Source organism: Loxodonta africana, chromosome 4, assembly GCF_030014295.1.
Source record: "Loxodonta africana isolate mLoxAfr1 chromosome 4, mLoxAfr1.hap2, whole genome shotgun sequence".
Taxonomy (NCBI): Eukaryota; Metazoa; Chordata; class Mammalia; order Proboscidea; family Elephantidae; genus Loxodonta; species Loxodonta africana.
In genome coordinates, this window is record NC_087345.1 from 148738240 (window position 1) to 148755640 (window position 17401).

Genomic DNA, 17401 nt, shown 5'->3' on the forward strand with positions numbered 1-17401 from the left:
AAATATATATTCCTTCTGATTTTACCACTAATTCAATAGAAAGGTCATTACCAAATATTGCCATTTGAAAATATATATATATTTCAGATAAGTGAATGGTAGTTATCAAAAAGTATTCAAAAGATCTTGCTCCTATTGTCATTTCTAACTATCTGCAGTGTGGTCTTGAATAAATCATTTTATTGCTCGATCTTTACTCACACCTACAGCAAATACATGATAAATACGATGTTCTGGATCCTGGGTTAGTCGTTGGGGAAGATGTAATTAGACACAACCTAGTCTCCATGAATTTAAACTCTAATAGTAATACAGCAAAGTGCTCAAAAATTACAACTGAATGTGATGTGTGTGGCAGAGATAAAAGCCTGGGATGCTATGAAAACACTGAGAACAGATAACTAAATCCAACCAGGGATCAGGTGCCTGTTAGGGAGAGTTGATATAAAAGTATTTAGAAAAAAAATAGAAACCTAGATAGAGAAAGGCATGGTATGGGAAGAGAATAGTGTGCTTTTGAAGAACTAAAAAAAACCCATCGCTGTCGAGGTGATTCCAACTCATAGTAACGCTATAAGACAGAATAGAACTGCCCCATGGGTTTTTGAGGTTGCAATCTTTATGGAAGCTCACTGCCACATCTTTCTCCCATGAAGTGGCTGGTGGGTTTGAACCACCAACTTTGATAGGTTCAAACCACCGATCTTTCAGTTAGCAGCCAAGGGCTTTAACCACTGTGCCACCATGGCTCTTTCCTGAAGAACCAAACCCACTGCCATCTGACTCATAGCGACCCTACAAGACAGAATAGAACTGCCCTATAGTGTTTCCAAGGCTGTAGTTTTTATGGAAGCAGGGTGCCACATCTTTTTCCCACAGAGTGGCTAGCGGATAAGACCGGAGCTCTTTAATCACTGCGCCCCCAGGCCTCCTAGTTCCTGAGGAACTGCTGGCAGATTAGTATGGCTGGAGCAAGGTCTGGGTAAGGGGGAAGCAGGCTTCAGGCTTCAGGCATCAGGCAAAAACCACATCACAAAATATTTTCTTTTGCTCTATTTGGCACTTGGCAAGTTCCCCTGTATGTAATTTACATTTCATTTCTACTTTATTCTTTATATAGACCAGATTTCATATTTCCTTGTTTTTCCTGTTAACAATTCTGAATTTTCTTCATTACTGCTACCGCTCAAGACAGACTTAATGTGTGAAAACTTTTATTGAAAGATCATATTGCCCCAACATTAAGAGAGTACATAGGAGAAATAACATAGGAAAAAAATTGATGTTTCAATATATTATCATCTAATTTTTCTATTCATATTTACTTGATTTTTAAAATAAAATGTCTGCTGTTGAGAAGGAAAAAAAAATCTATGAATCACAGGGGTCTCAGCCAGTGGTACGATGTTTATGTGCTTGGCTGCTAATGGAATGGTCAGTGGTTCAGGCTCACCAGTGGCTTTGTGGGAGAAAAGACCTGGCGATCTGCCCTCATAAAGATTACAGCCTTGAAAATCCTATGGAGTAGTTCTACTCTATCCTATAGGATCTCTATGAGTCAGAACTGACTTGATGGCACACGATGACAACAGGGTGCATTTACTGGACAGGAGGTTGGGTCTAGTAAGAGTCTAACTACCTGGGTAATGGAGGACAGTGCTGGGAAAGAACTCATCGAGGGAAGAGACAATTGGGTAGGATCCTAGTATTTCCAGGAAATCAGACCAGTGTCTGATTGAAATGGGAAAACCACATATCAGTTAAATTATCTCTACCCAGCCAATATGTGCCCATTCTCAAAACAAATACACAATAAGGGAGCAGAAGTCAGAAGAGCTGAGTGAGCCCAGTAAAGGATGCTGTGATCATTATTGAAATATTTGGAAGAATAAAATAAGGTCATTGGCATAGGATAGTTTTAACTGGTCTCATGAGCCCATCTCATCTGTTATGGATGCTACTGTGAAGGGCTCTCTCTTGCAAACTTCTCCAGAAGATAGCTCTTGGGTGCTGAGAGCTAACTACATCCAGAGGTGCCTGGGAGTAACACCTCAGGCCCCGCAATTAGCTACAGGGGCGAGGGGAACAAGAGGGGTATTACAAAAGCCCCCTGGGTGACCTCAAGATGAATGGACTTTGTAGCACCATTTAAATTCCAGAGCCCCACAGGGGATGAGGCTGAGGCTAGACTTCACCTGAAAAGACATCTCTACCCAGCTTCTTTCTCTTCGCTCTCCTGCTTCCTTCATTCTCGTACAGGTTTCTCCTGAGAGTACTAACTTATAAATCACTTGTGAGAAAAATATAAATAAATAACAGTCCAAAGCTCTACTTCTAGAGAGTCTGGCTTCTGACATATGCTGAAATAATTTTTTGATAAATTAAAAAAAAAAAAAAAGTAGATGAATAGTTACATGATTTTGAGAAGAAAAAAAAGCCAGAAACAAAACAAAACTGTAGATTTGACCATTTAAAAATGTTGGAAGTCATGCCATAAAACTCAAATAAACTGAAGGAAAATTAGAACATATTTGAAAGTCAAGGAGTTAATATCTTATAAGTAAATTAGAACAATTTCGGTAGCCCAGAGAAAAAAATGTTCAAAGAACAGAATTTGTAAAGGAGAAAGACAAATGGCCTGCAAAATAATACAAAACCCAGATTAAAACATGAGGTAGTGTAATTTGGGTACAAAAGACTTTTTGGTTTTGAAAATGATAATACTCAATGTTGTTTAAAGCGAGGGGTAAAAGGCATTTCATACAACAATGGTGGGAATGTAAACGGTCATTTATTTTCGGCAAAGCATTTTTACAGCATGTTACTTAGAGTTATATAGATTCTTTCATGCACAAATCCTATTTTTAAGCTGTTTATTTTCAGGAATTAGTGATACGGTTCCAAGCTTTCTAAAGCTTGTTGTACTTCTCTACGTTGTAGAAAAATTTTAACTGCTGAAGATAATGTATTGAATAAGAATACAATGGGAAAAATCATAGCGCTTATGTTTCTGCACATTATGTTATTTCAGTTTCATAGCTGTTATCTTAGGTGTTGTTGTTAGGTGCCGTCGAATCGGTTCCAGCTCATAGTGACCCCATGCACAACAGAATGAAACACTGCCCCGTCCTGAGCCACCCTTACAATCGTTGTTATGCTTGAGCTCATTGTTGCAGCCACTGTGTCAATCCACCTCGTTGAGAGTTTTCCTCTTTTCCGCTGACCCTGTGCTCTGCCAAGCATGATGTCCTTCTCCAGGGACTGATCCCTCCTGACAACATGTCCAAAGTAAGTAAGGCGCAATCTCGCCTTCCTTGTCTCTAAGGAGCATTCTGGCTGTATCTCTTCTAAGACAGAATTGTTTGTCCTTTTGGCACTTCATGGTTTATTCAATATTCTTCGCCAACACCACAATTCAAAGGTGTCAACTCTTCTTCGGTCTTCCTTATTCATTGTCCTGCTTTCACATGCATATGATGTGATTGAAAATACCATGGCTTGGGTCAGGCGCACCTTAGTCTTCAGGGTGACATCTTTGCTCTTCAAAACTTTGAAGAGGTCCTTTGCAGCAGGTTTACCTAATGCAATGCATCTTTTGATTTCTTGACTGCTGCTTCCATGGGCGTTGATTGTGGATGCAAGTAAAGTGAAATCCTTGACAACTTCAATCTTTTCACCGTTTATCATGATGTTGCTTATTGGCCCAGTTGTGAGGATTTTTGTTTTCTTTATGTTGAGTTGTAATCCATACTGAAGGCTGGGGTCTTTGATCTTCATTAGTAAGTGCTTCAGGTCCTCTTCACTTTCAGCAAGCAAGGTTGTGTCATCTGCATAACGCAGGTTGTTAATGAGTCTTCCTCCAATCCTGATGCCCCGTTCTTCTTCATATAGGCCAGCTTCTACAATTATTTGTTCAGCATACAGATTAAATAGGTATGGTGAAAGAATACAACCCTGACACACACCTTTCCTGACTTTAAACCAATCAGTATCCCCTTGTTCTGTCCAAACAACTGACCCTTGATCCATGTAAAGGTTCCTCATGAGCACAATTAAGTGTTCTAGAATTCCTATTCTTTGCAATGTTATCCATAATTTGTTATGGTCCACACAGTCAAATGCCTTTGCATAGTCAATAAAGCACAGGTAAACATCCTTCTGGTATTCTCTGCTTTCAGCCAGGATCCATCTAACATCAGCAATGATATCCCTGGTTCCAAGTCCTCTTTTGAAACCGGCCTGAATTTCTGGCAGTTCCCTGTAGATATACTGCTGCAGCCATTTTTGAATGATCTTCAGCAAAATTTTGTTTGTGTGTGATATTAATAATTTTGTTCTGTAATTTCCATATTCAGCTGGATCATGGTTCTTGGGAATAGGCGTAAATATGGATCTCTTCCAGTCAGTTGGCCAGGAAGCTGTCTTCCATATTTCTTGGCATAGACGAGTGAGCACCTCCAGCGCTGCATCTGTTCGTTGAAACATTTCAAATGATATTCCATCAATTCCTGGAGCCTTGTTTTTTGCCAATGTCTTCAGAGCAGCTTGGACTTCTTCCTTCAGTATCATCGGTTCCTGATCATATGCCACCTCTTGAAATGGTTGAACATCGACTAATTCTCTTTGGTATAATGACTCTGTGTATTCCTTCCATCTTCTTTTGATGCTTCCTGCATCGTTTAATATTTTCCTCATAGAATCCTTCACTATTGCAACTTAAGGCTTTAATTTTTTCTTCAGTTCTTTCAGCTTGGGAAACACTGAGCATGTTCTTCCCTTTTGGTTTTCCATCTCCAGCTCTTTGCACATGTCATTATAATACTTTACTTTGTCTTCTCGAGACACCCATTGAAATCTTCTGTTCAGTTCTTTTACTTCATCAATTCTTCCTTTTGCTTTAGCTGCTTGACGTTCAAGAGCAAGTTTCAGAGTCTCCTCTGACAACCATCTTGGTCTTTTCTTTCTTTCCAGTCTTTTCAGTGACCTCTTGCTTTCTTCATGGATGATGTTCTTGATGTCATTCCACAACTCATCTGGTCTTCAGTTACTAGTGTTCGATGTGTCAAATCTATCCTTGAGATGGTCTCTGAATTCATGTGGGATATACTCAAGGTCATATTTTGGCTCTCATGGACTTGCTCTGATTTCCTTCAGTTTCAGCTTGAACTTGCATATGAGCAAATGACGGTCTGTTCCATAGTCAGCCTCTGGCCTTGTTCTGACTGATGATGTTGATTTTTCCATCATTTCTTTCCACAGATATAGTCAATGTGATTTCTGTGTTCCATCTGGTGAGGTCCATGTGTACAGTCACCATTTATGCTGGTGAAAGAAGGTATTTGTAATGAAGAAGTTGTTGGTCTTGCAAAATTCTGTCATTTGATCTTCAGCATTGTTTCTATCACCAAGGCCATATTTTTCAACTACTCGTCCTTCTTCTTTGTTTCCAACTTTCGCATTCCAATCGCCAGTAATTATCAATGCACCTTGATTGAGTGTTCAGTCAATTTCAGGCTGCAGCAGCTGACAAAAATCTTCTATTTCTTCATCTTTGGCCCTAGTGGTTGGTGTGTAAATTTGAATAATAATCATTTCAACTGGCCTTCCTTGTAGGCATATGTATATTATTCTGTCACTGACAACATTGTACTTCAGGATAGATCTTGAAAGGTTGTTTTCGATGATGAATGCAACACCACGCCTCTTCGAGTTGTCATTCCAAGCATTGTAGACTACATGATTGTCCGATTCAAAATGGCCAATACCTGTCCATTTCAGCTCACTATTGACTAGGATATCGATGTTTATGTGTTCCTTTTCATTTTTGACGATTTCCAATTTTCCTAGATTCATACTTCGTACATTCCAGGTTCCAATTATTAATGGATGTTTGCAGCTGTTTCTTCTCATTTTGAGTCGTGCCACATCAGCGAATGAAGGTCCCGAAAGCTTTACTCCATCCACGTCACTAAGGTTGACTCTGCTTTGAGGAGGCAGCTCTTCCCCAGTCATCTTTTGAGTGCCTTCCAACCTGGGGGGCTCATCTTCCAGCACTATATCAGACAATGTTCCGCTGCTATTCATAAGGTTTTCACTGGCTAATAATTTTCAGAAGTAGACTGCCGGGTCCTTCTTCCTAGTCTGTCTCAGTCTGGAAGCTCAGCTGAAACCTGGTCTCCATGGGTGACCCTGCTGTCTGTCAGTTTGTCATATAATGGGAGCTTGTGTGTTGTCATGATGCTGGAAGCTTTGCCACTGGTATTCTCTTAAGTAGATGCATTATTATTATGCACATTTATAAAGAGGGCTACCAGGTCTCAGAGAGATGAAGTGACACCTATGTCACAAGGTTGGTTCACCTCTGAAGCCATACCGAGTTCTCAACTAATATGAAGTTTGTAACAATTAAAAATCATATTATGCATGAGTATTCATTGACGTTAAATATGTTCAATAGTTTGCTAAATAAAAAAATAGAAAATAATATCTATAATATGTATTTTGCATAAAGAAAAATAAAGTAATATAAAAAGCCCATGCACCACCCTACCTGAAATTATTTAATGAAATTGTAAACATTTATTACTGTACAAAAATTTTATAAAAGCATAGTGTGCTGGGCAGCTTGTAGGATGGCCCTTCATTGTTGCTACCTCCTAGTGTTCACGCCCTTAATATAACTCCTTCCCTTTGATTGTGGGAAGGGCCTGTGATTTGCTTCTAACCAGTAGCATGTGGCAAAGTTGATGGGATGTCATTTTCATAATAACATTATTTAAGTCTGTTTGGCTCTTAACGGGTCTGAGGATGGCATCTAGGAGTTGTAGGAGTAGTTATACAACTGCAAAGAAATGCTTCCAAACAACTTGAGTAAATCTGGCAGTGGATTCTTCCCCAATTAAGCCTCTTAATGAGAACTCAGCCCAGTCGACACCTTGACTATAGCCTTGTGAGACCTGAAACAGAGGACCTTGCTAAACCATTCCAGTTTTTTTGATCCAAAAACTGCAAGATACTAAATGTGTTATTTTTAAGTGCTAAGTTTGTGGTTATTTCTCATATGGCAACAGACAACTAATAAATATAGGTTCCTTGGAGCAGAATTTGCAAAGTGGTCCATATTAGGAGGTATTCATCTCTAATTTGATATTGACGGTTTTATCCATCTCCAGTTAGGCATCCAACCTGGGGATGTGGAAACTCTCGTAAGTGCTTTACACATATTGCTTGTTAAATCCTCAGAAAAACTCTATGAGGTAGTTATTATTATTATCTTCATTTACAGTTGAAGAAACTAAAACATCGAGAGTTTAATGTGGGGATCACAAAGAACTCAACATACCTTCACGTTTTATTGCCAGTGTTGAGTGGAGGGTTTCTTTTGTCTATCATTTTTTACAGTGGGGAGAATGCAAGACCCAAAGATGGAAGCCCTACTTCTTTGGAAGAGCTTGGGTTAAAGTACATTATTATCGTTTTTAAAAATATCTTATTTATTTTTGGTGGCAATATACACAACCAAACACACATCCATCACTACAGCTACATGAACAGTTCAATAACACTGGTTACATATTTTATGTTGCGATGCCATTCTCACAGCCTCTACCCATGCTAATTTAGGCTCTATGCCCCTTAAAGCTTTCATCTGTACTTTAAATAAACTGTTGTTAGTTTCAACTCATATAGACAATCCTTTATAAGAACATCAAGCTCAAGACAAATATTCTTTATTAATTTGGCTAAGCTCTTGCTTAATAATGGCTTCATGGGCTAGTTTCAGTTCAGGGCTTAAAGATTATTTCTGGGCATTGGATTTGGGGGTTCCTCAAGTCTCAAAGGATACAGTAAGTCAGGTTTTTATATGAGTTTGAAGTTCTGTTTAATGTTTTTTGCTCCTTTTGATCAGGATTCATCTTTGGGTCCTTGATAAAAACTTTCAGTAATGGTAGCCAGGTACCATCCATTTCTTCTGGACTCATGGTAATGGAGGGATTAGTTTAGGGAGGCAATTAAATCTGCAGTCCATTTCCTTCTTCAATTCCTGGGTCTCCTTCTTATTCTGCTGTTCCAGGTGAATAGAGACCAGTTGTTGTATCTTGGGTGGCCATTCCCAAGTTTTTAAGACTCAACAAACTAGGAGGTAGAACAGAAAAACAATGTTAGGCCAAGACAGTGGAGAGATCCATGAAGCCATGAACCTAAACCTTTGAACCAAGAGAACTACTTTCATGAAGTATTTAGTTGTACCTAGTAGCATCAACAAGTGTAACTTTTTTTTTTGGCTGCTGTTGTAGTTATAAAATTATATAAAACACTTTATTTGCATTACTCACCCTTTTTTCATCCATTGTTGTAGCGTGTATCAGGATTTCATTTTTCTTTAAGGCTGAGCAGTGTTCTACTGCACGTATGTACCACATTTTGTTTATCCATTAATCTGTTGTAGGTCACTTGGGTTGTTTCTACCTTTTTGCTATTGTGAATAATGCTGCAGTGAATGTCAGTGTCTGTTCAGAGACACATTATGTTTATGAAGGAACAGGTTCAGTAGTATAACGATGAAAGTTCCTTTGAAAGTAATCCATGTTTCGACCCAACCACAATCAAAATCCTTATATAATATTTTAAATAAAATAATACAAATTGATTCTATAGTTCAATCTGGAATGATAATATGTAAAAATAAATTCTGAGGAATTTAAAAATCTAAAGTTAGAAAATAAAACTACCAAAACATTAGAATAAATACAAAATGGTATTGTTACCCTATTGCATTGGGGAAAGCTTTACTAAAACAGGACACAAAACTCAGAAGTCACAAAGAAATTAAGTACAGATATGACTACATGAAAATGAAACTTCTGTACGGTCTCTGTGAGTTGGAACCTATTTGATGGCAACATTTTTTTTTAGTAAATGAAGTCAAGGGCACGTGAGAAGAAGTACTGGCTGCATAGTATAAAAAGGGCCTGCATCGTATTGTCAGTCATCCACTTCAGTAGTGCAGGGAGCCAAGATGAGCAGCAACAGCTGTGTCCCATCATTTCATTCTTGCTGATCTCCTGAAGGCTAGTTCCGGCTTCAGTGGCCTTTGCTGTCCAGTACTTCTAATGTTTTTTAAGTCTTTAATTATCTTCATCAAATTCATTTCTGCTTGAAATACTAAAGGTAATTTCTGTTTTCCTGACTGATCCTGACTGATACAGGATCTTACTAAAGAAAGGCCGTGGCTAATATTTATCCTATTCACCTTCACAGGAACTTTGTAGGACAGACCTGAGTTTCTTGCCAGTAAATGACATTTGGGAAGTTTCACCCTCCATTCTGCTTTCTCTGCTTTACAGCTAAGCAGGATGACTAATTCCACCTACGCTTACATTTCCATCTTTGCATCCAGCCCCTTCTTGTTTTGTAGGACATTACCTTCTCCTACTCAGAACAACATTCAAAGGCTGTTTGTTCCTGTTTTCAGGCTTTTTTTTTCCCCATGGGGTTAATTACCTATCTCCTCCCAAAATGTAAATCTTACAACACCACTTAGCAGATTTTTTATAGTCTATATTCTGTACCATGTATTCTTAACTTTTATAAATGCTAAACAGCAAGCAAATAATTTCAAATTACAGCTTTTCCTAGTATTTCTTCACTTTTCTTATTCTAGGTTTACAGTTGTACTCTTAGTTTTCTCCAATATTGGGGGATGGGAGAAAGGAAAGAGGAGATAGAGAAAGAATAATGTTTCTCAATTCTTAAATGCATATTTTTGATTACATATCACCAATTTTATAAAAACAGTTTGTACCTAGTCAGAATTCAGCACAATCTGATTGCCTTGATTTGATTCTCTCTCATTTCTGTCATTCTGATTTCACCTTACCCAGGGATCCTAGCAACTTGGGTTGTAAGCCCACTTCTCATCCTGTATCTTTTTTTTTTTTTTTCCTCTTCCTTCAGTTAGGAATGTTTCTGAAGTCATTTGAGGATAACAAGAGATAAATGTTTAGTGGCTTAATGAAGAACATGGAAACAGAACACTAAGTTCATAAAGGCTACTGATAACTCAGGAATCAGTAAATTCACTTACTTGCAAATATGAGAAGAGCGAAAGAAAATGCTTTGCAAATTATAAAGAGGGAACGTATTATCTTTCTGCCCTTCCAAAATGTAATCGTGAAAAAAAGTATTTCCCAAGTTATCATCTTCGGCAAATCAGAAAACCAAAAAAAAAAATTATAGTTCATAGTTTTAAACAATTTTGTCTTGAAATTAAGATATTATTGATAGCTTTCCATTGGTTACAACACATACATGAAGAATGATACAGAAAGCAAACACTTCTCCCAACAATGGCTTTTTCCCCCATGGATAGAAGTCTACAGAATTCATGCATACCCCAGAGCAGCCAGCAGAGGGAAGTAGAGAACTTCTCCAAGCCGGTGCTGCTCAGCTGTCTTTTGTTTCTGCTGTGATAACTTTGTGTATAGAACAATCATTGAACTGTCAAGCCAAATTAGCACAGAAATGCATGGAATCTGTTCAATCCAAGCCATCTCCTTTTTCCAAAAATTGTTCTGCAGTTTACTGTAGCACATAGAGTTAAAAAAAAAAAAAAGTTACGAAGGAGATATTTTGCATGTTTCGAATTAATTTGATATAAAATATGAAAACCCAAAGAAAACCATGTGGCCTTTGAAATTGCTTGCATTATTTATATGGGAAATTATAGCTTCTAAGATATAATCTAATGGGACTAGCCCCGGGTTTCATACATAGTTACTTAGCATTATAATATTATGTATGTATTTAGGACTAAGCCTCTTTCAACCAAATGAAGTAGAGAATGGAAACCATGATAGCTGACTTTTTTTTACTATCATTTTGCACGGACTGCATTCCATACTTCAGAAAGGAGTTCTAGATGGGGAGAGGAAAAAGCATTAAAAAGTTAGTCTTCTCCCCACACCTTCAGTTGACACAGGACAGGAACCATCCCAGAAGACAACTCATCAGAAATGAAAGGGACTGGTCAGCGGGTGGGAGAGAGATGCTGATCAAGAGTGAGCTAATTATATCAGGTGGACACTTGAGATTGTGTTGGCAACTCTTGTCTGGAGGGGGGATGGGAGGATAGAGAGAGAGGGAAGCCGGCAAAATTGTCAAGAAAGGAGAGACTGAAAGGGCTGACTCAAGAGGGGGAGAGCAAGTGGGAGTAGGGAGTGAGATGTATGTAAACTTATATGTGACAGACTGATTGGATTTGTAAACGTTCACTTGAAGCTTAATAAAAGTTATTTAAAAAAAAAGTTAGTCTTAAAATTTCTCAAGTCAGTAAAAGAACATTCTGCCTTTGTGAATGTACAAGTTATTTGCATTGAATCTCCCACAAAAGTCCTATAAGAAATCACTGAAGAAATTTTTCAAACACATTTTGCACATTGAATATAAATAATAACATGCTACTCTTTCCCATGTTGATTTTTAATTCTCACAAAACCTATAAAACTAAATTTCTTATGCTTCTGTTCTTGTTAGGTCACAAAGTTTTTGGTGATGATATGATTGTTATGTGTAGTATTGGAGCCCTAGTGGTGCAGTGGTTAAGAGCTCAGCTGCTAACCAAAAGATCGGCAGTTCGAATCCACCAGCTGATCCTTGGAAACCCTGTGGGGCAGTTCTCCTCTGTCCTATAGGGTTGCTACTAGTCAAAGTTGACTCGATGGCAATGGGTGTTTTATGTGTATAGTACTGAGAAAGAAGGTAGAGAGAATGGTGACCAAAACATTTGAAAATCTACCTATGGATCTGAATTGGAAGTTTTGCATTGTAGATGTTAAAAATCTCATAGTACTCTAACATATTTGAATGTAAGCAACAGAAAACTACTTTTGCTAATTTAGATAGTAATTTATTAAAAGGATTTTTTATAGGTCATAAAATCTCTGATAGGGCTGGAGACACAGGCTTGGAGTACAAGGAGACAGAAAGGACACCCATAAATACACTGTTAAACTGGTGTCATGAATACCTGACTGCTGCCATCCTTGAGAATGCCATCAAGGACAGAGCAATGCTAGACATCAAATGCCACCACTGAGAGCGGTTGGCACTGCTGCCTCTAGGAACTAGAACTGGCTTCCTCTATTCCCACCATCCCTGCAAAAAAATGGATCCCCTGCATTTCTGCTTTATTGTATCACTGGTTTCTATTTTAAGGACTGGGGCTGACTTATGAATTACTACAGCCTTTTAGTACATACACCCAAATCTTAGCTTCAGAGGAAGTAGGAACAGTACAAATTTTGATTTTTGATGTTGCTGTGGTGGTAAATAGCCTTTGCTATTCAGTGTGGATTCCCCCAGGTGAAAAGTGTATTCATACTAGGTGACAGACACAATGGTGTATATCCACTACATGGCACCCTCAGTTGGCAATATATTTCACAAATACTTATGAACTGCCTACTGGGTGCCAGTCACTGATCCAGGTGCTAAGGATGCAGCTGTAAATTTCCTGCCATTATGGAGTTTATGGTAAGGCAGGGGAGAAATACTAAAACGATAGACCAAATAAACAAATTATATGGTTTTATGTAGTGATAAATTGTAGAGATATGTTAAAAAAAAAAAAAAGAGGGATGGTAAATGGAAAGAAGATCTTACCTAATATAAATCGATCATTCCTCATAAACAGATTCATTTACCTCCTCCCAATCAAGGTCAAGTAAAAATCTCATCAGATAGCATATCTTGTTCAAAGTCAAGGATCTCTAGATTATGCCCATTGCTCCTTTAATTCAACTATTATCCTGATTCCCTATTTTGTAAAATCGGAGGTTAATTATAAAGTTAACAATTGTTAGAAGAAAATTCTCCATGGATCTCTCACATTTCTGCATGTCTTCTGCCGGTGTTCATAAAATCGTAGAAGACGAACTTGCTAGCTTGCAAGTAGGGTAAATTCCAGATTCTTTACAGTTCTTGACAAATACCATAAGTATACTTTTTATAACAGAATGAGATAAAGATATAGAAAAACAAGGGAAACATTGGTTTAACCACATTAACTATACCCAGGACATAGTAGGGTAAAATGATGCAGGTATTTCTTCTGCAGCTGGTCCTGAGGCCATTGTTGTCTTTTTGAATTACCTCCTCAAAGTTCCTTTGTCTTCATCCAGATCCCTAGGAGGCTGAAGTTATTTGGCCAATGAAGTGTGCCAAAACTTTTGTCCTTGAGAGTTCCAAGGCTTTGGCCCTTCTCTTTCTTCTCCTACTCCTTCTTCTTCAACTCTGCCTCTGCCTCCTCCTTCACCTCTTCCTCCTCCTGTTACTCCCTGTCCTCTTTTTTCTTCTAAATCAGGTTTGTTGAAGCATAAGTTCCTTCAAGTTAAATTAACCCCTTTTAAGTGTATAGTTTAAAAATTTTCAACAAATTCTCTACTGCCACAATCAAGATATAGAACATTTCCATCATCTTAAAGTGTTCTTTTGTGTTCCTTTGTGGTGAATTATCATCTACTACCTCTAGCCCCTGTCAAAGACTGATCTGATTTATCTCCCTATAGTTTTGTTTTTTACAGAATGTTGTATAAATGGAATCATATAGTATACAGCAGAAACCCTGGTGGCGTAGTGGTTAAGTGCTATGGCTGCTAACCAAGAGTTCGGCAGTTCGAATCCACCAGGCGCTTCTTGGAAACTATTGGGCAATTCTACTCTGTCCTGTAGGGCCGCTATGAGTTGGAATCGACTAGACGGCAGTGAGTTTGGTTTTTATAGTATACAGCATTTTGTGTCTGTCTATTTTCACTTAGCATAATGTTTTTGAGTTTTACCCATGGTGTTTCAGGTATTAGCCATTTGTTACTTTTGGTTAATAAGTATTATGTCACTAAAAGGATGTACCATGTACCATAATTTGCTCATACGTTCACCAGTTAATGGATACTTGAGCTGTTGCCAGTTTTGGCAAATATAAATCAGCTGCTATAAATACTTTTGTGTAAGTGTTTCTGTAAAAACACATCTTTTCAATAATCTTGGGTAAGCAGTTAGGAATGGGATTGCTGAGTTGCAGGCTGAATTCACACTTATTTTTACTAGAAACCAAGATCAGCTTGCTAGGTTTACTTGCTGCTACTCGGGTGTTGTTGCTTTTAAGTTCTCTCAGTTGACAGAGCAGGAAAATACATGTGTATGTATTAACCTATGTATACACACATTTATAAATATTTCTATGTGTAATCATTTTATCTATACTAAACTAAACATGACATCATATGGATGTCTTCAACCCTAATCCGTTATCACATGGGTCATGCTATCCTCTTCCTCTTTTTATGTGTAAATTTCTAAACCCACAGTAAGAAATTTGGTTCCCACCATCCATTTACTTGTTAAATTCCAGTATACACATACACATATATAAAAAATATGGCAGTACCATAATTGTTAACCCATAAATGCATGAAAAACAACTTTATCAACTAGAGTACATTGCTTATGTACAGTTATTTTTGCCTTTAGTCTTATAGACACCACTGATTTGCAAAGTTACTTACTTCAGCAAGTTTTTCTCCCCGACTCCGTTTACTTATGTTGTTTCTTACATTTGTAATAAAGTTACATCCTCTTGTCACAGTCTCTATTCCTGGGATCCCTCAACCCCCTACATAATTTTTTTCTTTTAGTTTGCACACTTTAAGGATCACTTTTTATGCTGTAATGTTCTAATGTTTTGACAAATACATAATTTGTCACCATTACAATATTACTCAGAGTAATTTCACTATCCTAAATATCCCCTATGCTTAACTTTTCACCTCTTTCCCCTTTTTCTTAACCCCCAAAATCAAATTCATTGATTTTTTACTTTCTTTAGAGTTTTGCCTTAAGCAGAATGTCATATAATTGAAATCACAGTACTGTATTTTTAAGAAAATAGCGCTGCGTTTTGCATTTGATTGCCAACCACACCCTCCCCCAAGAGGTATTTTTGTAAGAGAACTAAGCTAATTTTTTTACAGTAACATGTTAAAAAAAATTGATATAGCAGCACTTATGAAAATACCTTGCGGGAGAAGGGTATGGTTGGTAAACAAAAGTAGAGGCCTGCATTATTTGAGTAAAAATACAGTACATAGTCTTTTTAGACTGCCTTATTTCACTTAGTAATATGCACTTAAGATTAATCCATGTATTGTTTAGCTTAGTAGCTCCTTTTTATCGCTAAATAATAACCTGTTGTATGAACATACACCTACTGAAGTACATCTTGATCACTTCCTTGTTTTGTTAATTATGAATAATTGCTACAAATAATTTCATATAATTTTTCTGTGTCTACATAGTTTTCAAATTAGTTGCATAAATATCTAGAAGCATGATTGCTGGATCATATGGCAGACTATGTTTAGCTTTGTAACATAGAATGCCAGCCTATCTTCCAAAGTGACTATACCATTTTTGCTTTCCCACCAGTGGTGAATGAGGGTCTTGCTCTGCATCTTCACCCTCATTTGGTATTGTCAGTTGTTTTTTTTTTTTTTTTTTTAGTCATTCTAATAGCCTTTCTTGTTATTGGATTAATTTGCATGTCTCCAATCATATATGACGTTAAGCATCTTATCATTTTGTCACCTTTATATTTTCTTTGGTGAAATATTTGTTCAGCTCTTTTAGCTATTTTAAATTTAGCTTTTTTTTCCTTGTTGGTTTTTTTTTTTTTTACTTGTGATTTAGGTGAAAGTTTACAGGGCTAATTAGTTTCTCATTGAACAATTAATACACATATTGTTTTGTGACATTGGTTGCCAACCCCGTGACATGTCAACACTTTCCCTTTCTCAACTTTGGGTTCCTCATTTCCATTTGTCCAGCTTTCCTATCCCTCCTGCCTTCTCATCCTTGCTCCTGGGCTGGTGTGCCCATTTAGTCTCCTATACATTCTTGAACTATGGGCATTATTGTTTGTTTTATGGGCCTGTCTAATCTTTGCCTGAAGGGTGAACTTCAGGAGTGACTTTAGTACTGAGTTAGAAGGGTGTCCGGGGGCCATACTCTTTGGGTTTCTCTAGTCTCTGTCAGACAGGTAAGTCTGGTCTTTTTTTGTGAGTTTGAATATTGTGCTACATTTTTCTCCAACTCTGTCTAGGACCCTCTATCGTGATCCTTGTCAGAGCAGTTGGTGGTGGTAGTCAGATACCACCTAGTTGTGATGGACTCAGTTGGTGGAGGTTGTAGTAGTTGTGGTCCATTAGTCCTTTGGACTAATCTGTCTCTTGTATCTTTGGTTTTCTTCATTTTCCCTTGCTTTAGACAGGATGGGACCAGAAGACGTATCTTAGATGGCTGCTCACAAGCTTTCACGGACCTAGCTGCTACTCACCAAAGTAGGATGTAGAACATTTTCTTTATAAACTATATTATGACAATTGAGCTTTGTGACCGCTGATGCAATGGTCTCCAGTCCTTAGCCCAGTAACTCTGTCTCTCAGAAAGTTTGGATATGTCTATAAATCTTCTATGACTTTGCCTTGGTCAAGTTGTGCTAACTTCCCCAGTATTGTGTACGGTCTTACTCGTTACCGAAGTATCACTTATCTATTGTCTAGTTAGTGCTTTTGCCCTATTGTTGAGTTTTAAGGACTCTTTTTATATCTTGGATAAAAAACCACACCCAAACCAACTGCATCAAGTCGATTCCGACTCATAGTGACCCTACAGGACAGAGTAGAACTGCCCCATAGGGTTTTCAAGGCTGTAAATCTTACTTGAAGCAGACACATCGTTCTCTTGCGGAGTGACTGGTGCATTCAAAACACTGACTTTTTGGTTAGAAGCCAAGAACTTTAACCACTGCACCACCTGGGCTCGTTATATCTTGGATACAAACCCTTTATTCTATTATTAGATATGTGTTTTGCAAATGGTTTCTCCAAGTCTTTGGCTTGTCTCTTTATTCTATTAACACTGTCTTTAGAAAAGAAGGTGTTTTTAATTTTAATGAAGTCCAACTGATTTATTTTTTTCTTACATGGATCATGCCTATGGCGTTGTATCACAAAACTCATCACCAATTACAAGGTCTCTTGGACTTTTTCTTTGTTATCTTCTAGAGGTTTTATAATTTTGCATTTTACATTTCGGTCTAAAATTCCTTTTGATTAATTCTCGCAAAAGGTATAAGGACTGTGTTTATATCCATTTTTGTTTCCAGCACTTTTTGTTGAAAACATTATCCTTCCTCCATTGAATTGCCTTTGTTCTTATGTCAAAGATTAATTGATTATAGTTTTATAGTTCTATTTCTGGACTCTCTATTATGTTCCATTCATCTATTTGTCTATTATTTTGCTAATACTGTGATGTCTTCTTTACTGTTGCTTTATATCAAGTC